The 24,325-nt window shown below is 38.5% G+C and overlaps 3 non-coding genes across 3 annotated transcripts; 2 read left to right on the plus strand and 1 right to left on the minus strand.

Annotated features, from left to right (window-relative positions):
* The first annotated feature begins 450 nt into the window (after nt 1-450).
* On the plus strand, nt 451-558 carry LOC130977925 (small nucleolar RNA R71). Its single transcript, XR_009085595.1, has one exon. It is a non-coding gene; the product is annotated as a small nucleolar RNA R71 (small nucleolar RNA).
* A 9,079-nt stretch (nt 559-9,637) lies between these two features.
* On the minus strand, nt 9,638-9,745 carry LOC130977259 (small nucleolar RNA R71). Its single transcript, XR_009084959.1, has one exon. It is a non-coding gene; the product is annotated as a small nucleolar RNA R71 (small nucleolar RNA).
* A 6,434-nt stretch (nt 9,746-16,179) lies between these two features.
* Nucleotides 16,180-16,283, plus strand: LOC130977309 (small nucleolar RNA R71). The gene has a single exon (XR_009085007.1). It is a non-coding gene; the product is annotated as a small nucleolar RNA R71 (small nucleolar RNA).
* The last annotated feature ends 8,042 nt before the right edge of the window (nt 16,284-24,325 follow it).

The raw sequence follows: 24,325 nt of genomic DNA on the forward strand, positions 1-24,325 counted from the left end.
CTTCCATGAGAGATTTGGGTGATTTCTCCATGAAGAATTATAGGTGTTTCCATAGGGCTCTCCTAGGTAATTCACCTCTTCCATTGAAGGGTTCTCAGGATCATAAGCTTCTTCTTCAGATGAAGCATCCTTAGTACTACTTGGTGCATTTTGCATTCCAGACAGACTTTGAGAAATCAAATTGACTTGTTGAGTCAATATTTTATTCTGAGCCAAAATGGCATTCAGAGTATCAATCTCAAGAACTCCTTTCTTCTGACTTGTCCCATTGTTCACAGGATTTCTTTCAGAAGTGTACATGAATTGGTTATTTGCAACCATTTCAATGAGCTCTTGAGCTTCTGTAGGCGTCTTCTTTGGATGAAGAGATCCTCCAGCAGAGCTATCCAAAGACATCTTGGATAGTTCAGAGAGACCATCATAGAAAATACCTATGATGCTCCATTCAAAAAGCATGTCAGAAGGACATTTTCTGATCAATTGTTTGTATCTTTTCCAAGCTTCATAGAGGGATTCTCCATCCTTCTGTCTGAAGGTTTGGACTTCCACTCTAAGCTTACTCCATCTTTGTGGTGGAAAGAACTTTGCCAAGAAGGCATTGACTAGCTTTTCCCAAGAGTCCAGGCTTTCTTTAGGTTGTGAGTCCAACCATATTCTAGCTCTGTCTCTTACAGCAAAAGGGAATAGCATCAGTCTATAGACCTCAGGGTCTACCCCATTAGTCTTGACTGTGTCACAGATTTGCAAGAATTCAGCTAAGAACTGATGAGGATCTTCCATTGGAAGTCCATGGAACTTGCAATACTATTGCATTAGAGAAACTAATTGAGGTTTAAGCTCAAAGTTGTTTGCTCCAATGGCAGGGATAGAGATGCTTCTCCCATAAAAATCAGGAGTAGGTGCAGTAAAGTCACCCAGCACCTTCCTTGCATTGTTTGCATTGTTGTTATTTTCGGCTGCCATGAGTTCTTCTTCTTTGAAGAATTCGGTCAGGTCCTCTAAAGAGAGTTGTGCTTTGGCTTCTCTTAGCTTTCTCTTCAAGGTCCTTTCAGGTTCAGGGTCAGCTTCAACAAGAATGCCTTTGTCTCTGCTCCTGCTCATATGAAAGAGAAGAGAACAAGAAGATATGGAATCCTCTATGTCACAGTATAGAGATTCCTTGAGGTGTCAGAGGAAAAGAGAAATAGAAAGAAGAAGGAGAAGAAGAATTCGAACTTTAATTAGATGAGGTTCGAATTGTGCATTGAGAAGGAGTGGTACTCCATAAATAGAAGGATATGAGAAGGAGGGAAGTAATTTTTTCGAAAATTAATTAAAAAGATTTTGAAAACATTTTGAAAAACACTTAATTGATTTTCGAAAATAAAAGTGAGAAAGAAATCAAGTGATTTTTGAAAAAGATTTTGAAATTAGAAATTAAAAAGATTTGATTGAAAACTATTTTGAAAAAGATGTGGTTAAGAAGGTATGATTGAAAAGATTTGATTTGAAAACAATTTTGAAAGATATGATTTGAAAACAATTTTTTAAAAAGATTTGATTTTAAAAATAAATGACTTGCCTAACAAGAAAAGATATGATTCAAACATTAAACCTTTCTCAACAGAAAAAGCAACAATCTTGTGATGTTCAATCAAATCATTAATTGTTAGTAAGTATCTTTGAAAAAGGAAAGAAATTTATTTTGAAAACATTTGATTGAAAAGATATGATTTGAAAAAGATTTGATTTTGAAAAACTTTGAAAACTTGAAAAAATTTGATTTGAAAACAAAATCTTCCCCCTTTGCCATCCTGGCGTTAAACGCCCAGAATGGTATCCATTCTGGCGTTTAACACCCAAAATGCACCCTTTTTGGGCGTTAAACGCCCAACCAGGTACCCTGGCTGGCGTTTAAACGCCAGTCTGCTTTCTTCACTGGGCATTTTCGAATGCCCAGCTTTTTCTGTATAATTCCTCTGCAGTATGTTCTGAATCTTCAATTCTTTGTGTTATTGACTTGAAAAGACACAATTAAAAAAAATATTTTTGGATTTTTAATAATTAAAATGCAGCAAGAATCAAATAACAATGCATGCAAGACACCAAACTTAGCAGTTTGTATACTACTGACACTACATGAGACACATAAACACTCAAGTCAAAAGAATTCAAAGATCAGAGTAAGAAATCATCAAGAATTACTTGAAGATCCTTAAGACACATGAATGAATGCATGCAATTGACACCAAACTTAAGATGAGACACTAGACTTAAACAAGAAATATTTTGGTTTTTATGATTTTGTAATTTTTTGTGCTTTTTCGAAAATTAAGTGAAAAGGAAAATAAAGGTATCAAAATTCTTAATGAGAATTCCAGGAATCATGCAATGTTAGTCTAAAGCTTTAGTCTAAAGGAATTAGACATGGCCGGCCAAGCTTCAGCAGGACACTGCATTCAAGAGCTAAATTGATGAGAATCAATCAGCCTTGGTGATGATAAGAACATCACCTTGAAACACTAGAATTCATTCTTAAGAACTCTGAAGAAAAATACCTAATCTAAGCAACAAGATGAACCGTCAGTTGTCCATACACAAGAACAATCCCCGGCAACGGCGCCAAAAACTTGGTGCACGAAATTGTGATCAATACTTTTTAATACACGAAATAATCCCTAGTAATGGCTCCAAAGACTTGGTGCTTAATACCATGGCATAAACACAACTTCGCACAACTAACCAGCAAGTGCACTGGGTCATCCAAGTAATAAACCTTACGCGAGTAAGGGTCGATCCCACGGAGATTGGTGGTATGAAGCAAGCTATGGTCACCTTGTAAATCTCAGTCAGGCAGACTCAAATGGATATGGTGATGAACGAAAATAACATAAAAGATAAAGATAGAGATACTTATGTATATCATTGGTGTAAGAGCTTCAGACAAGCGTATGAAGATGCCTTCCCTTCCGTCTCTCTGCTTTCCTACTGTCTTCATCCAATCCTTCTTACTCCTTTCCATGGCAAGCTTATGCAAGGGTTTCACCGTTGTCAGTGGCTACCTCCCATCCTCTCAGTGAAAATACGTCCCTGATGCTCTGTCACAGCATAGGCTAATCATTTGTCGGTTCTCAATCAGACCGGAATAGAATCCAGTGATTCTTTTGGCGTCTGTCACTAACGCCCCGCCCTCAGGAGTTTGAAGCACGTCACAGTCATTCAATCATTGAATCCTACTCAGAATACCACAGACAAGGTTAGACCTTCCGGATTCTCTTGAATGCCGCCATCAGTTCTTGCCTATACCACGAAGACTCTGATCTCACGGAATGGCTGGCTCGTTTGTCAGGCGAGCACTCGGTTGTCAGGCGATCAACCATGCATCATGCAATCAGAAATCCAAGAGATATTCACTAAGCCTCAGATGCTTGTAGAACAAGAATGGTTGTCAGTCACCTTGTTCATAGGTGAGAATGGTGATGAGTGTCAATCATCACCTTCATCAAGTTGAAGAACAAGTGATATCTTGGACAAAGAACAAGCGGAATTGAATGGAAGAACAATAGTAATTGCATTAATACTTGAGGTACAGCAGAGCTCCACACCTTAATCTATGGTGTGTAGAAACTCCACCGTTGAAAATACATAAGAACAAAGTCTAGGCATGGCCGAATGGCTAGCCTCCCAAAAGAGGGTTCAATCATAAAAACATGATCAAAAGATATAAATACAATAGTAAAAGGTCCTATATATAGAAAACTAGTAGCCTAGGGTGTACAGAGATGAGTAAATGACATAGAAATCCACTTCCGGGCCCACTTGGTGTGTGCTTGGGCTGAGCAATGAAGCATTTTCGTGTAGAGACTCTTCTTGGAGTTAAACGCCAGCTTTTATGCCAGTTTGGGCGTTTAACTCCCATTTAGGTGCCAGTTCCGGCGTTTAACGCTGGAATTTCTGTAGGTGACTTTGAACGCCGGTTTGGGCCATCAAATCTTGGGCAAAGTATGGACTATCATATATTGCTGGAAAGCCCAGGATGTCTACTTTCCAACGCCGTTGAGAGCGCGCCAATTGGGCTTCTGTAGCTCCAGAAAATCCACTTCGAGTTCAGGGAGGTCAGAATCCAACAGCATCTGCAGTCCTTTTCAGTCTCTGGATCAGATTTTTGCTCAGATCCCTCAATTTCAGCCAGAAAATACCTGAAATCTCAGAAAAACACACAAACTCATAGTAAAGTCCAGAAAAGTGAATTTTAACTAAAAACTAATAAAAATATAATAAAAACTAACTAAAAGATACTAAAAACATACTAAAAACAATGCCAAAAAGCGTACAAATTATCCGCTCATCAGCTTCCCATCCTCTTCTCCTAATCTCATGTCAGATCTCCGGATATTCGCTCCTTTTGAGCTTGAAGGGGACCTCGGGGATCACCTTTTTCTTTGCCACAACTTCATATAAGTGGTCTTGATGGGCTTTTGAGATGAATATTTCCATCTCCCATGACTCAAAGGTGGAAGTAATTGGCTTCCTTTTCCTCTTTCTTGAGGTTTCTCCGGCCTTAGGTGCCATTAATGGTTATGGAAAATTAAAAAGCAAGGCTTTTTTCACACCAAACTTAAGAGGTTTACTCGTCCTCAAGCAAAAGAGGAAAGAAGAGAGTAGAAGAAGAAGAGAAGTGGGAGATGGAGGCGTGAGAGGGTTACGGCCAAGGGGGAAAGAAGTGTTTGTGATGTGTGAAAGTGGAGGAATAGGTGGGGGGTATATATAGGGTAAGAAGAGGGGTGGGTTCGTGTAAAGTTGGATGGGTTTGGGAGGGGAATGGTTTGAATTTGAATGATGAGGTAGGTAGGGTTTTATGATAGTTTTTTGGGAATTTGGGGATGGATATGAGTGGTGAAAAGAATATGGGGGAGAGGGTAAGATTTGATAGGGGAGTAGTGTTTTGGGTAGAGTGTTACAGAGAGGTGTGAAGAGGAGAGAGAATGAGGTGGGGTAGGTGGGGATCCTGTGGGGTCTACAGATCCTGAGGTGTCAAGGATTTTTCATCCCTGCACCTCCTTGGCGTTAAACGCCCTCTGTGTGCCATTCCTGGCATTTAAACGCCAGGCTGCTGCCCCTTTCAGGCGTTAAACGCCTGTCTGCCTGCCAATTCTGGCATTTAACGCCCAGAATGGTGCTAGGCTGGGCGTTTAAATGCCCATTTTTCTACCCTTACTGGCATTTAAACGCCAGTTTGCCTGCCAGTTCTGGCGTTTAACACCCAGAATGGTGCCAGGCTGGGTGTTAAACTGCCATTTTGGTATCCTTACTGGCGTTTGAACGCCAGTAAGCTCATCCTCCAGGGTGTGCTATTTTTGATGCTATTTTTTATTTTGCTTTAATTTTTGTAGTTGTTTTTGTGACTCCACATGATCATCATCCTAAAGAAAACATAAACTAACATAGATAAATAAATAAAATTGGGTTCCTCCCAATAAGCACTTCTTTATTGTCAATAGCTTGACAGTGACCTCTTTTCAGAGCTTCACAATTGTTCAGAGCATGGTTGTGGCCTCCCAACACCAAACTTAGAGTTTGAGTGTGGGGGCTCTGCTTGACTCTGTATGGAGAGAATTGGATGAAGCCTTTCATGCTTCCTCTCCATGGTTATAGAAGAAGATCATTGAGTCTTGAACACAAGGTAGTCCTCATTTAATTGAAGGACTAACTCTCCTCTGTCCACATCAATCACAGCCCGTGCTGTGGCTAGGAAGGGTCTTCCAAGGATGATGGATTCATCCTCATCCTTCCCAGTGTCTAGGATTATGAAGTCAGCAGGGATGTAAAGGCCTTCAACTTTTACCAAGACATCCTCTACAAGTCCATAAGCATGTTTCATTGATTCGTCTGCCATCTCTAGTGAGATTCTTACAGCTTGTACCTCAAAGATCCCTAGTTTCTCCATTACAGAGAGTGCCATGAGGTTGATACCTGATGAGCGGATAAATTGTACGCTTTTTGGCATTGTTTTTAGTATGTTTTTAGTATCTTTTAGTTAGTTTTTATTATATTTTTATTAGTTTTTAGTTAAAATTCACTTTTTTGGACTTTACTATGAGTTTGTGTGTTTTTCTGTGATTTCAGGTATTTTCTGGCTGAAATTGAAGGTTCTGAGCAAAAATCTGATTCAGAGACTGAAAAGAACTGCAGATGCTGTTGGATTCTGACCTCCCTGCACTCGAAGTGGATTTTCTGGAGCTACAGAAGCCCAATTGGCGCGCTCTCAACGGCGTTGGAAAGTAGACATCCTGGGCTTTCCAGCAATATATAATAGTCCATACTTTGCCCAAGATTTGATGGCCCAAACCGGCGTTCAAAGTCACCTCAAGAAATTCCAGCGTTAAACGCCGGAACTGGCACCTAAATGGGAGTTAAACGCCCAAACTGGCATAAAAGCTGGCGTTTAACTCCAGAAAACGTCTCTACACGAAAATGCTTCATTGCTCAGCCCAAGCACACACCAAGTGGGCCCGGAAGTGGATTTTTATGTCATTTACTCATCTATGTACACCCTAGACTACTAGTTTTCTATATATAGGACCTTTTACTATTGTATTTTCATCTATCTTTTGATCATGTTTTGATGATTGAACCCTCATTGGGAGGCTGGCCATTCGGCCATGCCTAGACCTTGTTCTTATGTATTTTCAACGGTGGAGTTTCTACACACCATAGATTAAGGTGTGGAGCTCTGCTGTACCTCGAGTATTAATGCAATTACTATTGTTCTTCCATTCAATTCCGCTTGTTCTTTGTCCAAGATATCACTTGTTCTTCAACTTGATGAAGGTGATGATTGACGCCCATCACCATTCTCACCCATGAACAAGGTGACTGACAACCATTCTTGTTCTACAAGCATCTGAGGCTTAGTGATATCTCTTGGATTCTTCGGAATCTTCGTGGTATAGGCAGGACCTGATGGCGGCATTCAAGAGAATCCGGAAGGTCTAAACCTTGTCTGTGGTATTCTGAGTAGGATTCAATGATTGAATGACTGTGACGTGCTTCAAACTCCTAGCAGGCGGGGCGTCTGGTGACAGATGCAAAAGTATCGATGGATATTATTCCGGCCTGACCGAGAACCGACAGCTGAATTCCGCTATGCCGTGACAGGACATATGCAATCGCTTTCACTGAGAGGATGGGAGGTAGCTGCTGACAACAGTGAGACCCTACACGAGCTTGCCATGGAAAGGAGTAAGAAGGATTGGATGAAGACAGTAGGAAAGCAGAGAGACGGAAGGGAAGGCATCTTCATACGCTTGTCTGAAGTTCCTACCAATGAATTACATAAGTACCTCTATCTTTATCTTTATGCTTTTTTCGTTCATCACCATTATACATTTGAGTTTGCCTGACTAAGATTTACAAGGTGACCATAGCTTGCTTCATACCAACAATCTCCGTGGGATCGACCCTTACTCACGTAAGGTATTACTTGGACGACCCAGTGCACTTGCTGGTTAGTTGTGCGAAGTTGTAGTGATCACAATTTCGCGCACCAAGTTTTTGGCGCCGTTGCCGGGGATTGTTCTTGTGTATGGACAACTGACGGTTCATCTTGTTGCTTAGATTAGGTATTTTTTCTTCAGAGTTCTTAAGAATGAATTCTAGTGTTTCAAGGTGATGTTCTTATCATCACCAAAGCTGATTGATTTTCATCAATTTAGCTCTTGAATGCAATGTCCTGCTGAAGCTTAGCCGGCCATGTCTAATTCCTTTAGACTAAAGCTTTAGACTGACATTGCATGATTCCTGGAATTCTCATTAAGAATTTTGATACCTTTATTTTCCTTTTCACTTAATTTTCGAAAAAGCACAAAAAAATTTACAAAATCATAAAATCCAAAAATATTTCTTGTTTAAGTCTAGAGTCTCATTTTAAGTTTGGTGTCAATTGCATGTTTCTGTTCTTCTTGCATTTTTCGAATTTTTTTTGCATGTGTCTTAATTAATCTTTAAGTTGTTCTTGATGATTTTCTTGTTTTGATCTTTGAATTCTATTGACTTGAGTGTTTTGTTGTTTCTCATATGCATTCTCATTCTGTTAGTGTCAGTAGTGTACAAACTGCTAAGTTTGGTGTCTTGCATGCATTGTTATTTGATTTTAATTGCATTTTGATTATTCCTCATTATTAAAAATCCAAAATTATTTTTAATTTGTGTCTTTTCAAGTCAATAATACAGAGAATTGAAGATTCAGAACATACTGCAGAGGAATCACACAGAAAAAGCTGAGCATTCAAAAATGCCCAGTGAAGAAGACAGACTGGCGTTTAAACGCCAGCCAGGGTGCCTGGTTGGGCGTTTAACGCCCAAAAGGGTAGTAGTTTGGGCGTTAAACGCCAGAATGTGCACCATTCTGGGCGTCTAACGCCAGGATGGCAAAGGGGGAAGATTTTGTTTTCAAAATCAATTTTTTTCAAGTTTTCAAAGTTTTTCAAAATCAAATCTTTTTCAAATCATATCTTTTCAATCAAATGTTTTCAAAATCAATTTCTTTCCTTTTTCAAAGATACTTACTAACAATTAATGATTTGATTGAACATTTTTTTGCCTTGAGGAAGGTTTTATGTTTGAATCATATCTTTTCTTGTTAGGCAAGTCATTAATTTTTAAAATCAAATCTTTTTAAAATTGTTTTCAAATCATATCTTTTAAAACTGTTTTCAAATCATATCTTTTCAATCATATCTTTTTAAAACCATAATTTTTCAATCACATCTTTTTCAAAATAAGTTTTCAATCATATCTTTTTGATTTCTAATTTCAAAATCTTTTTCAAAAATCACTTGATTTCTTTTCCACTTTTATTTTCGAAAATCAATTAGTGTTTTTCAAAAATGTTTTCAAAATCTTTTACTTAATTTTCGAAAATTACTTCCCTTCTTCTCACATCCTTCTATTTTTGGAACTAACACTATCCCTTAATGCAAAATTCGAACTCCATCTTCTTTGATGAGTTCGAATTTTCTACCTCTGTCTTCCATTTTTCTTCCTCTGACACCTCAAGGAATCTCTATACTGTGACATAGAGGATTCCATATTTTCTTGTTCTCTTCTCTTTCATATGAGCAGGAACAAAGACAAAGGCATTCTTGTTGAAGCTGACCCTGAACCTGAAAGAACCTTGAAGCGAAAGCTAAGAGAAGCCAAAGCACAACTCTCTTTAGAGGACCTGACCGAATTCTTCAAAGAAAAAGAACCCATGGCAGCCGAAAACAACAACAATGCCAACAATGCAAGGAAGGTGCTGGGTGACTTTACTGTACCTACTCCCAATTTCTATGGGAGAAGCATCTCTATCCCTGCCATTGGAGCAAACAACTTCGAGCTTAAGCCTCAATTAGTTTCTCTAATGCAACAGAATTGCAAGTTCCATGGACTTCCATTGGAAGATCCTCATCAGTTCTTAGCTGAGTTCTTGCAAATCTGTGACACAGTCAAGACTAATGGGATTGACCCTGAGGTCTACAGACTGATGCTATTCCCTTTTGCTGTAAGAGACAGAGCTAGAATATGGTTGGACTCTCAACCTAAAGAAAGCCTGGACTCTTGGGAAAAGCTAGTCAATGCCTTCTTGGCAAAGTTCTTTCCACCACAAAGATGGAGTAAGCTTAGAGTGGAAGTCCTAACCTTCAGACAGAAGGATGGAGAATCCCTCTATGAAGCTTGGGAAAGATACAAACAATTAATCAGAAAGTGTCCTTCTGACATGCTTTCTGAATGGAGCATCACAGGTATTTTCTATGATGGTCTCTCTGAACTATCCAAGATGTCTTTGGATAGCTCTGCTGGAGGATCTCTTCATCTGAAGAAGACGCCTACAGAAGCTCAAGAGCTAATTGAAATGGTTGCAAATAACCAATTCATGTACACTTCTGAAAGGAATCCTGTGAATAATGGGACTAATCAGAAGAAAGGAGTTCTTGAGATTGACACTCTGAATGCCATATTGGCTCAGAACAAGATATTGACTCAACAAGTCAATTTGATTTCTCAAAGTCTGTCTGGAATGCAAAATGCACCAAGCAGTACTAAGGAAGCTTCATCTGAGGAAGAAGCCTATGATCCTGAGAACCCTTCAATGGAAGAGGTGAATTACCTAGGAGAACCCTATGGAAACACCTACAATTCTCCATGGAGAAATCACCCCAATTTCTCATGGAAGAATCAAGAGAGACCTCAACAAGGTTTCAATAACAATAATGGTGGAAGAAACAGGTTTAGCAATGGCAAGCCTTTTCCATCATCTTCTCAGCAACAGACAGAGAGTTCTAAGCAGAATACTTCTGACTTAGCAACAATGGTCTCTGATCTAATAAAGACCACTCAAAGTTTCATGAATGAAACAGGTCCTCCATCAGAAATTTGGAAGGACAAGTGGGTCAGCTGAGCAAGAAAGTTACTGAACTCCCTCCAAGTACTCTTCCAAGTAATACAGAAGAAAATCCAAAGGAGAGTGCAAAGCCATAGACATGGCCGAATATGGAGAGGAAGAGAGGAGGAGGACGCCACTGAGGAAGACCTCAGTGGGCGTGTACCAATCTCCTCTGAGTTCCTCAATGAGGACCAATGGGAATCTGAGGCTCAAAATGAGACCATAGAGATTCTATTGGACTTACTTCTGCCATTCATGAGCTCTGATGAGTATTCTTCCTCTGAAGAGGATGAGTATGTCACTGAAGAGCAAGTTGCTAAATACCTTGAAGCAATCATGAAGCTAAATGACAAGTTATTTGGAAATGAGACTTGGGAGGATGAACCACCTTTGCTCACCAAAGAACTGGATGACTTGTCTAGGCAGAAACTGCCTCAAAGAGGCAGGATCCTGGGAAGTTTTCTATACCTTGTACCATAGGCACCATGACCTTCAAGAAGGCCTTGTGTGACTTAGGGTCAAGTGTAAACCTCATGCCCCTCTCTGTAATGGAGAAATTAGGGATCTTTGAGGTGCAAGCTGCAAGAATCTCATTAGAGATGGCAGACAATTCAAGAAAACAAGCTCATGGACTTGTAGAGAATGTTTTGGTGAAGATTGAAGACCATTACATCCCTACTGATTTCATAGTCCTAGAGACTGGGAAGTGCATGGATGAATCCATCATCCTTGGCAGACCCTTCCTAGCCACAGCAAAGGCTGTGATTGATGTTGATAGAGGAGAGTTGATCATTCAAGTGAATGAAGAATCCTTGGTGTTTAAGGCCCAAGGACATCCCTCTATCATCATGGAGAGGAAGCATGAAGAGCTTCTCTCAAACAGAGCCAAGCAGAGCCCCCACAGTCAAACTCTAAGTTTGGTGTTGGGAGGCCACAACCAAACTCTAAGTTTGGTGTTGAACCCCCACATTCAAACTCTAAGTTTGGTGTTGGGAGGTTCCAACACGGTTCTGAGTATTTCTGAGGCTCCATGAGAGTCCTCTGTCAAGCTAATGACATTAAAGAAGCGCTTGTTGGGAGGCAACCCAATGTTTTATAGTTAACTATTTTCTTTTGTTATTTTATCTTTTTTGTAGGTTGATGATCATAAGAAGTCACAAATCCATTGAAAAAGCGAAAACAGAATGAAAACAGGAAGAAAAACAGCACACCCTGGAGGAAGAAGCTGCTGGCGTTTAAACGCCAGTAAGCCTAGCAGTTGGGCGTTTAACGCCCAGTCTGGCACCATTCTGGGCGTTTAACGCCAGAAAGGGCACCAGACTGGCGTTAAACGCCAGAAAAGGGCTACAACCTGGCGTTAAACGCCAGGAATGGGCACCAGCCCGGCGTTTAACGCCAGAAATGGCTCAAAACGTGGATTTTGATGCCATTTGGTGCAGGGATGACTTTTCCTTGACACCTCAGGATCTGTGGACCCCACAGGATCCCCACCAACCCCACCACTCTCTCCCTTCTTCTTCACCCATTCACCAATCACCTCAACATCTCTTCAACACTCACATCCATCCTTCATAAACCACCACTTCTCCCCCTTTTTGGCCGAACCACAAAGCCATCTCCCTCTCCCCTATTTCTTCTTCTTCTACTCTCTTCTTCTTCTTTTGCTCGAGGACGAGCAAACCTTTTAAGTTTGGTGTGGTAAAAGCATTGCTTTTTGTTTTTCCATACCATTTATGGCATCCAAAGCCGGTTCAACTGAGAAGGCATGACCTCAAGCCCATCACTAAGAAGAAGATGGAGCAAACAAGAGACCCCTCTCATCAAGAGATCCCTGAGATACCTCAAGGGATGCACTTTCCTCCACAAGACTATTGGGAGCAACTGAACACCTCCCTAGGAGAATTAAGTTCTAACATGGGACAACTAAGGGTGGAGCACCAAGAACATGCCATCCTCCTCCATGAAATTGGAGAAGATCAAAGGATCATGAGAGAGGAGCAACAAAGACAAGGAAGAGACATTGAGGAGCTCAAGCACTCCATAGGATCTTCAAGAGAAAGAAAGAGCCGCCATCACTAAGGTGGACCCGTTCTTTAATCTCCTTGTTCTTTATTTTTCCGTTTTTCGAATTTTAGTGCTTTATGTTTATCCATGTTTGTGTCTTATGATCATTAGTGTCTTAGTGTCTATGCCTTAAAGCTATGAATATGAATCCATCACCTTTCTTAAATGAAAACTGTTTTTATCACAAAAGAACAAGAAGTACAGGATTTCAAATTCATCTTTAAAACTAGCTTAATTAGTTTGATGTGGTGGCAATGCTTTTGTTTTCTGAATGTATGCTTGAACAGTGCATATGTCTTTTGAATTTGTGGTTCATGAATGTTAAAGTTGTTGGCTCTTGAAAGAATGATGAAAAAGGAGACATGTTACTGAGGATCTGAAAAATCATAAAATGATTCTTGAAGCAAGAAAAAGCAGTGAATACAAAAAAAAAGGAGAAAAAGAGGGAGAAAAACGAAAAAAGGGAGAAAGAGAAAAGAAAGAAAAGAAAGAAATAAAGTTGTGATCCAAGGCAAAAAGAGTGTGCTTAAGAACCCTGGACACCTCTAATTGGGGACTTTAGCAAAGCTGAGTCACAATCTGAAAAGGTTCACCCAATTATGTGTCTGTGGCATGTATGTATCCGGTGGTAATACTGGAAGACAGAGTGCTTTGGGCCACGGCCAAGACTCATAAAGTAGCTGTGTTCAAGAATCATCATACTTAACTAGGAGAATCAATAACACTATCTGGATTCTAAGTTCCTAAAGAAGCCAATCGTTCTGAACCTCAGAGGATAAAGTGAGATGCCAAAACTGTTTGGAGGCAAAAAGCTACTAGTCCCGCTCATCTAATTTGGAGCTATGTTTCATTGATAATTTGGAGTCTATAGTATATTCTCTTCTTTTTATCTTATTTGATTTTCAGTTGCTTGGGGACAAGCAACAATTTAAGTTTGGTGTTGTGATGAGCGGATAAATTGTACGCTTTTTGGCATTGTTTTTAGTATGTTTTTAGTATCTTTTAGTTAGTTTTTATTATATTTTTATTAGTTTTTAGTTAAAATTCACTTTTTTGGACTTTACTATGAGTTTGTGTGTTTTTCTGTGATTTCAGGTATTTTCTGGCTGAAATTGAAGGTTCTGAGCAAAAATCTGATTCAGAGACTGAAAAGAACTGCAGATGCTGTTGGATTCTGACCTCCCTGCACTCGAAGTGGATTTTCTGGAGCTACAGAAGCCCAATTGGCGCGCTCTCAACGGCATTGGAAAGTAGACATCCTGGGCTTTCCAGCAATATATAATAGTCTATACTTTGCCCAAGATTTGATGGCCCAAACCGGCGTTCAAAGTCACCTCAAGAAATTCCAGCGTTAAACGCCGGAACTGGCACCTAAATGGGAGTTAAACGCCCAAACTGGCATAAAAGCTGGCGTTTAACTCCAGAAAACGTCTCTACACGAAAATGCTTCATTGCTCAGCCCAAGCACACACCAAGTGGGCCCGGAAGTGGATTTTTATGTCATTTACTCATCTATGTACACCCTAGACTACTAGTTTTCTATATATAGGACCTTTTACTATTGTATTTTCATCTATCTTTTGATCATGTTTTGATGATTGAACCCTCATTGGGAGGCTGGCCATTCGGCCATGCCTAGACCTTGTTCTTATGTATTTTCAACGGTGGAGTTTCTACACACCATAGATTAAGGTGTGGAGCTCTGCTGTACCTCGAGTATTAATGCAATTACTATTGTTCTTCCATTCAATTCCGCTTGTTCTTTGTCCAAGATATCACTTGTTCTTCAACTTGATGAAGGTGATGATTGACGCCCATCACCATTCTCACCCATGAACAAGGTGACTGACAACCATTCTTGTTCTACAAGCATCTGAGGCTTAGTGAATATCTCTTGGATTCTTCGGAATCTTCGTGGTATAGGCAGGACCTGATGGCGGCATTCAAGAGAATCCGAAGGTCTAAACCTTGTCTGTGGTATTCTGAGTAGGATTCAATGATTGAATGACTGTGACGTGCTTCAAACTCCTAGCAGGCGGGGCGTCTGGTGACAGATGCAAAAGTATCGATGGATATTATTCCGGCCTGACCGAGAACCGACAGCTGAATTCCGCTATGCCGTGACAGGACATATGCAATCGCTTTCACTGAGAGGATGGGAGGTAGCTGCTGACAACAGTGAGACCCTACACGAGCTTGCCATGGAAAGGAGTAAGAAGGATTGGATGAAGACAGTAGGAAAGCAGAGAGACGGAAGGGAAGGCATCTTCATACGCTTGTCTGAAGTTCCTACCAATGAATTACATAAGTACCTCTATCTTTATCTTTATGCTTTTTTCGTTCATCACCATTATACATTTGAGTTTGCCTGACTAAGATTTACAAGGTGACCATAGCTTGCTTCATACCAACAATCTCCGTGGGATCGACCCTTACTCACGTAAGGTATTACTTGGACGACCCAGTGCACTTGCTGGTTAGTTGTGCGAAGTTGTAGTGATCACAATTTCGCACACCAATACCTAACCCCAGGTAACACAGAGCCTTTTCAAAGTTCATGGTGCCTATGGTGCAAGAAATTAAGAACTTTTCGGGATCCGATTTCTTTTGAAGCAATGTCTGCTGAATCCATGTATTCAGTTCATTGATGAGCAATGGGGGTTAATCCTCCCAAGTCTCATTACCAAATAACTTGGCATTCAGCTTCATGATTGCTCCTAGATACTGAGCAACTTGCTCTTCAACAGTGTCTTCATCCTCTTCAGAGGATGAATATTCATCAGAGCTCATGAATGATAATAGTAAGTTCAGTGCAATCTCTATGGTATCTGTATGAGACTCAGATTCCTTTGGTTCCTCAATAGGGAACTTATTATTGGTCAGTGGACGTCTCTTGAGGTCTTCATCACTCGGAATCACTGCCTTTTCACTCTCTCAATAGGGAACTTATAGTTATGGCCTTACACTCTCTTATGGGATTCTCTTCTGTATTTCTTGGGAGAGTACTAGGAGGAGTTCCAGTAACTCTTTTACTCAGCTGACCCAATTGTGCCTCCAAATTTCTGATGAAGGACATTGTTTCATTCATGAAACTGAGAGTGGTTTTAGATAGATCAGAGACTATATTTGCTAAGCCAGAGATGCTCTGCTCAGAATTCTCTGTCTGTTGATGAGAAGATGATGGAAAAGGTTTGTTATTGCCAAACCTATTTCTCCCACCATTATTATTATTGAAGCCTTGTTGAGGCTTCTGTTGATCCTTCCATGAGAAATTTGGATGATTCCTCCATGAAGGATTATAAGTGTTTCCATAGGATTCTTCCATGTAATTCACCTTTTCCATTGCAGGATTCTTATGGTCATAAGCTTCTCCTTCAGATGAGGCTTCTTTAGCACTGCCAAATGTAGCTTGCAATCCAGTCAGATTCTGAGAAATCATATTGACTTGCTGAGTCAATATTTTGTTCTGAGCTAATATGGCATTTAGAGTATCAATCTCAAGAACTCCATTCTTCTGAGTCATCCCATTATTCACAGGATTTCTTTCAGAAGTGTACATGATCTGGTTATTTGCAACCATCTCAATGAGTTCCTGGGCTTCTGCAGGTGTTTTCAAATAAATAAATCCACCAGCAGAATGGTCCAATGACATCTTGGATAATTCAGACAGACCATCATAGAATATACATATGATGCTCCATTCTGGAAGCATGTCAGAATGACATCTTTTGGTTAATTACTTGTATCTTTTCCAAGCTTCATAGAGGGATTCACCTTCCTTCTGTTTGAAGGTTTGGACTTCCACTCTAAGCTTGCTCATCTTTTGAGGTGGAAAGAATTTGGTCAAGAAAGCATTGACCAACTTGTCCCAAGAGTTCAGGCTTTTTCTAGGTTGTGAGTCCAACCATGTTCTAGCTCTGTCTCTTACACCAAAGGGGGAAAGCATAAGTTTGTAGACCTCGGGATCAACCCCATTGGTCTTGACAGTATCACAGATCTACAAGAATTCAGCTAAGAACTGATGAGGATCTTCCGATGGAAGTCCATGAAACTTGCAATTCTACTGCATTAGAGAAACTAATTGAGGCTTAAGCTCAAAGTTGTTTGCTCCAATAGCAAGAATTGAGATGCTTCATCCATAGAAGTTGAAGTTAGTGCAGTATAGTCACCAAGCATCTTCCTTGCATCTCTTGCTTTGTTGTTGGGTTCGGCTGCCATGTCTGCCTCTTTTTCGAAATTCTCTAAAAGGTCCTCTCCGGAGTGTTGTGCTTTAGCTTCTCTTAGCTTCTTCTTTAGAGTCCTTTCAGGTTCAGGATCAGCTTCAACAAGAATATTTTTATCCCTGTTTTCTGCTCATATGAAAAAGAAGAGAACAAAAGGGAGTAGTGAAATCCTCTATGTCATAGTATCCTTGATGTGTCAGAGGAAAAGGAGTAGAAAAATGAGAAGAGAGAGGAGGTGAGTTCGAAAACTTTTTTAGATGAGTGGAGGAGGAATGTTAGCAATTAAATAAAATAAATAGAAAGAGATGAAAGAGAAAGAGTTTTCAAAAATTTGAAAGAAATAACAAAAAATTAGAATTTAAAACAATTAGTTAATTAAAAAGATTTTTGAAAAAGGGGTTACTGATTTTCGAAAATTGGAAGTGGAAAAGTAGTTAGGTGGTTTTGAAAAAGATAAGAAATAGTAATTAGTTGAAAAAGATTTGAAAATAATTTGAAAAGATAAGAAGTTAGAAAAAAAAGATTTTGAAATCAAAATTTAAAAAGATATGATTGAAAAAGATTTGATTGAAAAAAGATATGATTTTAAAAAGATATGATTAACAAAAAAGATATGATTTAATGACTTGACTAACAAGAAACTAAAAGATATGATTTTAAAATTCAAAGATTGAACCTTTCTTAACAAGAAAGTAACAAACTTGCAATTTTTTGAATCAAAACATTAATTGTTAGCAAGGATTTTTGAAAATGTGGAAACATAAGATTTTAAAATTATGAATTAAAACATGAAGATTTGAAAAAAATTTTGAATTTGAAACGAAATTACCTCCCTTGTGTCATCCTAGCGTTAAACGCCCAGGATGCTATCGATTCTGGAAGTTAACGCCCAAAATGCTACCTCTTTGGGCGTTTAATGCCCAGCCAGATACCCTGGCTGGCGTTAAAGGCCAAAAATCCTTCTTTACTGGGCGTTTTTCTAAACACCCAGCTTTTTCTCCGTGATTCCTCTGCTGTATGTTCTGAATCTTCATTTCTCTGTATTATTTACTTGAAAAGAGATATTTTTTATTTTTGAATTTTTAATGAAGAGAGAGAAAAACAACAAAATGAAATAAAACATAAAAATGCAAGATCAAAACAAGTAATGCATGCAAGGACACTTTGAATGTCAAGATGAACACCAAGAATACCTTGAAGATCATGATGAACATCAAGGACATATTTTTGAAAATTTTTAAGAGAAGAAAGACATGCAAGACACTAAACTTAGAAATTTTTAATGTTTAGACACTATGGATTTGAAAATCCATATGAAAAACAAGAAAAGACACAAAACAGAAGAATTTAAAGATCAGAACAAGGAAAATCATCAAGAACAACTTGAAGATCAATGAAGAACACAATGCATGATTTTTTTTTCGAAAACTTGAGAAAATTTGAAAACATGCAATTGACACCAAACTTAGAAATTGATACTAGACTAAAAAAAGAAACACAAAAAATATTTTTTTTGGTTTTTATGACTTTATTAATTTTTTTGTATTTTTTCGAAAATAAAAATAAAAAGCTTAAATATAAAATAAAATTACCCAATCTAAGCAACAAGATGAACTGTCAATTGTCCAAACTTGAACAATCCCAGACAACAGTGCCAAAAACTTGGTGCACGAAATTGTGATCACACTTTTTACAACTCCGCATAACTAACCAGCAAGTGCACTGGGTCGTCCAAGTAATACCTTACGTGAGTAAGGGTCGATCCCACGGAGATTGTCGACTTGAAGTAAGCTATGGTCATCTTGTAAATTTCAGTTAGGCGGATTTAAATGGTTATGAGATTTTGATAATTAACAGATAAATAAAACATAAAATAGAATAGAGATACTTATGTAATTCATTGGTGGGAATTTCAGATAAGCGTTTGGAGATGCTTTGTTGCTTCTGAACCTTTGCTTCCCTATTTCCTTCATCCAATCATGCGTCCTCCCTTCCATGGCAAGTTGTATGATCCTCTCAGTGAAAATGGTCCGGCTACGGTCCCTGTACGGCTAATCAACTGTCGGATTTCTCGTCTCGGATGAAAAATACTAGGCACAGCTACTGCAGGGCTAATCATTTGTCGATTCTCACTTGTGTCGGAATAAAATCCATTGATCCTTTTGCACACTGTCACTGCGCCCAACATTCGTGAGTTTGAAGCTCCTCACAGTCATCCCTTTCCAGATCCTACTCGGAATACCACAGACAAGGTTTAAACTTTCCAGATCTCAGGAATGCTGTCTATTGATTCTAGCCTATACCACGAAGATCCTAATCATGGGGTCGGATGCTCTGTTGTCAGGAGAGATGATGCCAATCCATGGATTAGAGACCCAAGAGAGTATACTCCAGCTGGGTGATTATCACGGGCCACCCGTTCAGTCTGACTTAACTGAATTAAGTACAACAATATATCTTGGAGAAGAAGTAGGCGTGAATTGAAGGAAAAACAATAGTACTTGCATTAATTCATGATGAACAGCAGAGCTCCTCACCTTAATCTATGAGGTGTAGAAACTCCACCGTTGAAAATACATAAGAACAAAAGGTCTAGGCACGGCCGAATGGCTAGCCTCCCAAATGGCATAAGAATTCGAAAATAGGGGAAGAAGACCTGATCAAAGGATCGAAAAGTGGTCTAAAGATAAAATACAATAGTCAAAAGTGCTATTTATACTAGACTAGTAACCTAGGTTTACAGAAAATGAGTAGATAGTGCAGAAATCGACTTCTAGGGCTTACTTGGTGTGTGATTGGACTGAGTTTTGAAGCTTTCATGTGCACACGCCATCCTTGGAGTTAAACGCCAGCTTTGGTGCCAGTTTGGGCCTTTAACTCCAGTTCTGGTGCCAGTTTTGGCGTTTTACGCCAGAAAAGGGTCTCTTGGTGGCGTTTGAACGCCAATTTGAGCCATCAAATCTCTGGCAAAGTATAGACTATTACACATTTCTGGAAAGCCCAAGATGTCTACTTTCCAACACAATTAAGAGCGCGCCAATTAGGCTTCTATAGCTCTAGAAAATGCACTTCGAGTGCAGAAAGCTTAGAATCTAACAGCATCTGCAGTCCTTTCTCAGCCTCTGAGTCAGATTTTTGCTCAGGTCCCTCCATTTCAGCCAGAAAATACCTGAAAACACAGAAAAACACACAAACTCATAGTAAAGGCTAGAAATGTGATTTTTGCATAATAACTAATAAAAATATACTAAAAAGTAACTAAAACATACTAAAAACTACCTAAAACAATGCCAAAAAGCGTATAAATTATCCGCTCATCAAATATCAACAAGCAATAAGAGAGTATAAACAATCAAGTGAAATGAACTACTTCCCAGAGCCACAAAGTGACTCATACTATTATGACACGCACACAAATAATGGCTGGAAAGGGAATTGTAATTATTCTCATTCTAATCATTCAAAGATATTATCACTTGATTATGCTGTCAGTACATACATGGATGATTATTCCTCCTTGCCACAAAATAATCCACACTGTGATGAATTCAACAATCACTTAAGTTGTGGGTGGTAGAATCAAAAGCAAACAGCATTCAATAGTTCATACTCCACTCATCAAGAGACATCATCACTGGAGTGTGCTTTCAATAAATTCATGCAAGATTGTCCCCCAATGCCACAAGATGATCCATACTGTGATGAATTCAATAATTCTTCAAGTTGTGCTTGGGAGGATCAAAATCAAAGAGCACTCAATGTGTCATACCCCATTAATCAAGAACCATCATCGCTTGAGCAATCCCTCAACTCATTTATGCTAAATTGTCCAACCTCACCTCCCAGTTCCTCATTTAAAAATTCTTCATCACTTGATTATGCCTCAACACAAAGTCTCCTCCAAGATCCATACAATTCATTCCACCAACCACAAAACTTGTTCCACAATCCACAAGATTAATTCCATACCACTCAAAAGAATCTCACCACAATACATCCATATCCATAAAATCTCTGTCAACCTTCATTTTTTGAGCTAGTAGTTGAGGATCCCCTTCAAAAGTTGATGAGCGGATAATTTATACGCTTTTTGGCATTGTTTTTACATAGTTTTTAGTATGATTTAGCTACTTTTTAGAATATTTTTATTAGTTTTTAAGAAAAATTCACATTTCTGGACTTTACTATGAGTTTGTGTATTTTTCTATGATTTAAGGTATTTTCTGGCTGAAATTGAGGGACCTGAGCAAAAATCTGATTCAGAGGCTGACAAAGGACTGCAGATGCTGTTGGATTCTGACCTCCCTGCACTCGAAATGAAAGTTTTGGCGCTACAGAAGTTCAAATGGCGCGCTCTCAAATGCGTTAGAAAGTAGACATTCAGGGCTTTCCAACAATATATAACAGTCTACACTTTGTCCGAGTTTAGACGATGCAAAATGGCCTTTAACGCCAGCTTTTTGTCCTATTCTTGCGTTAAACGGCAGAAACAAGTTGCAAGCTAGAGTCAAACGCCAGAAACAAGTTACAAACTGGAGTTTAACTCCAAGGAAGACCTCTACATGTGAAAGCTTCAATGCTCAGCCCAAGCACACACCAAGTGGGCCCGAATGTGGATTTCTGCATCATTTACTCATTTCTGTAACCCTAGTAACTAGTTTAGTATAAATAGAACTTTTTACTATTGTATTATCGATCTTTGATCAGTATATGCAATCTTAGAGATTGGGGGCTGGCCTCACGGCCATGCTTGGACCTTTATCACTTATGTATTTTCAACGGTGGAGTTTCTACACACTATAGATTAAGGGTGTAGAGCTCTGTTGTTCCTCGAGTATTAATGTAATTACTACTGTTTTCTATTTAATTCATGCTTATTCTTATTCTAAGATATTCATTCACACTTCAACCTGATGAATGTGATGATCCGTGACACTCATCACTATTCTCACTTATGAACGCGTGCCTGACAAACACTTCCGTTCTACCTGCGTAAGCTAGAGTGTATATCTCTTGGATTCCTGGTCCACGATGCATGGTTGCCTCTCCTGACAACAGATTCTTCTATTCTGTGAGATCAGAGTCTTCATGGTATAAGCTAGAATCAATTGGCAGCATTCTTGAGATCCGAAAAGTGTAAACCTTGTCTGTGGTATTCCGAGTAGGATCTGGGATGGGATGACTGTGACGAGCTTTAAACTCGCGACTGTAGGGCGTAGTGACAAACGCAAAAGGATAGTAAATCCTATTCCTACACGATCGAGAACCAACAGCTGATTAGCCATGCGGAAAACCGTAGAGGACCATTTTCACTAAGAGGACGGGAAGTAGCCATTGACAACGGTGACATCCAACATACAGCTTGCCATAGAAAGGAGTATGAAGTATTGGATGAAGGCAGTAGGAAAGCAGAGATTCAGAAGGGATGAGGCATCTCCATACACTTATCTGAAATTCCCACCAATGAATTACATAAGTATCTCTATCTTTATTTTATGTTTTATTTATATTTTAATTATTAAAACTCCATAAACATTTGAATCCGCCTGACTGGAATTTACAAGGTGACCATAGCTTACGTCAAGCCGACAATCTCCGTGGGATCGACCCTTACTCACGTAAGGTTTATTACTTGGACGACCCAGTGCACTTGCTGGTTAGTTGTGCAAAGTTGTGAAAAAGAGTGATATTACAATTGTGCGTACCAAGTTGTTGGCGCCATTGAGATCACAATTTCGTGCACCAAGTTTTTGGCGCCGTCGCCGGGGATTATTCGAGTTTGGACAACTGACAGTTCATCTTGTTGCTCAGATTAGGTAATTTTCTTATTGTTTCAACCTTTATTTTATTTTCAAAAAGTTTTAAAAAATCTTTCAAAAAATATTTTTCTTCTTTTTCGTTTTTCTAAAAACTATTTTCGAAAAATCCAAAAAAAATTAATAAAATCAAAAAAATCAATTTTTTTTTGTGTTTCTTGTTTGAGTCTAGAGTCAAGTTTTAAGTTTGGTGTCAATTGCATCTTTTTAATCTTCAAAAAATTTTTCGAAAAAATTCATGCATGTGTTCTTCATGATCTTTAAGTTGTTCTTGGTAAGTCTTCTTGTTTGATCTTTACATTTTATTGTTTTGTGTCTTTTGTTGTTTTTCATATGCATTTTTGAATTCATAGTGTCTAAATATGAAAAATCTCTAAGTTTGGTGTCTTGCATGTTTTTCTTTTCTTGAAAATTTTTCAAAAATAAGTTCTTGATGTTCATCATGATCTTCAAAGTGTTCTTCGTGTTCATCTTGACATTCATAGTGTTCTTGCATGCATCATTGGTTTTAATCCAAAATTTTTATGTGTTGAGTCATTTAGTTGTTTTTCTCTTTCCTCATTAAAATTCAAAAAAAATATATCTCCCTTATTTCTCTCATAAATTTCGAAATCATTGGGTTGAGTTGGTCAAAAATTTTTAAAATAAGTTGTTTATTGTTAGTCAAATCAAGATTTCAATTTCAAAAATCCTATCTTTTCAAAATCTTTTTCAAAAATCAAATCTTTTTTATTTTTTTTTTATTTTCAAAAATTTTGTTAAATTGATTTTCAAAATCTTTTTCTTATCTTTACTTCATAATTTTCGAAAACTTTACTAACAATTAAAGAAAGGTTCAATCTTTAAATTCTAGAATCATATCTTTTAGTTTCTTGTTAGTCAAGTAATCAATTTTTAATTTTAAAAATCAAATCTTTTTAATTTCCAAATCAAATCTTTTTCAAAATAAATCTCAATCATATCTTTTTAATCATATCTTTTTTCAAAATCAATTTCAAAAATCTTTTATAACTTCTTATCTTTTCAAAATTGATTTTCAAATCTTTTTCAACTAACCGATTGACTTTTTGTTTGTTTCTTATTTTTTTCAAAATCACCTAACTTCTTTTCTATCTCTAATTTTCGAAAATCACTAACCATTTTCCAAAAACAATTTTTGAAAACTCCTCTCTCATCTCTTTCTATTTATTTATTCAATTACTAACACTTCTCTTCATCTTAAAATTCGAACCCTCTTCTCTTCTCTCTCTGTGTTCAAATTTTTCCTCTTCTATTCTTCTTCTCTTCTACTCACATAAAGGAATCTCTATACTGTCACATAGAGGATTCCTCTTCTTTTCTGTTTTCTTCTTTTTCTTATGAGTAGGAGCAAGGACAAGGACATTCTTGTTGAAGCAGATCCTGAACCTGAAAGGACTCTGAAGAAGAAGCTAAGAGAAGTTAAAGCACAACAATCTAGAGAAAAACTTACAGAGAATCTCAAAAAAGAAAGAGACATGGCCGAACCCAACAACAATGCAAGAAAGATGCTTGGTGACTTTACTGCACCAAATTCTAACTTACATGGAAGAAGCATCTCAATCCCTGCCATTGGAGTAAACAATTTTGAGCTAAAGCCTCAATTAGTTTCTCTGATGCAACAAAATTGCAAGTTTTATGGACTTCCATCAGAAGATCCTTTTCAGTTCTTAACTGAATTCTTGCAGATTTGTGATACTGTTAAGCCAATGGGGTTGATCCCGAGGTCTACAGGCTTATGCTTTTCCCTTTTGCTGTAAGAGACAGAGCTAGAACATGGTTGGACTCTCAACCTAAAG

Source organism: Arachis stenosperma, chromosome 4 (assembly GCF_014773155.1).
Source record: "Arachis stenosperma cultivar V10309 chromosome 4, arast.V10309.gnm1.PFL2, whole genome shotgun sequence".
Classification (NCBI taxonomy): domain Eukaryota; kingdom Viridiplantae; phylum Streptophyta; class Magnoliopsida; order Fabales; family Fabaceae; genus Arachis; species Arachis stenosperma.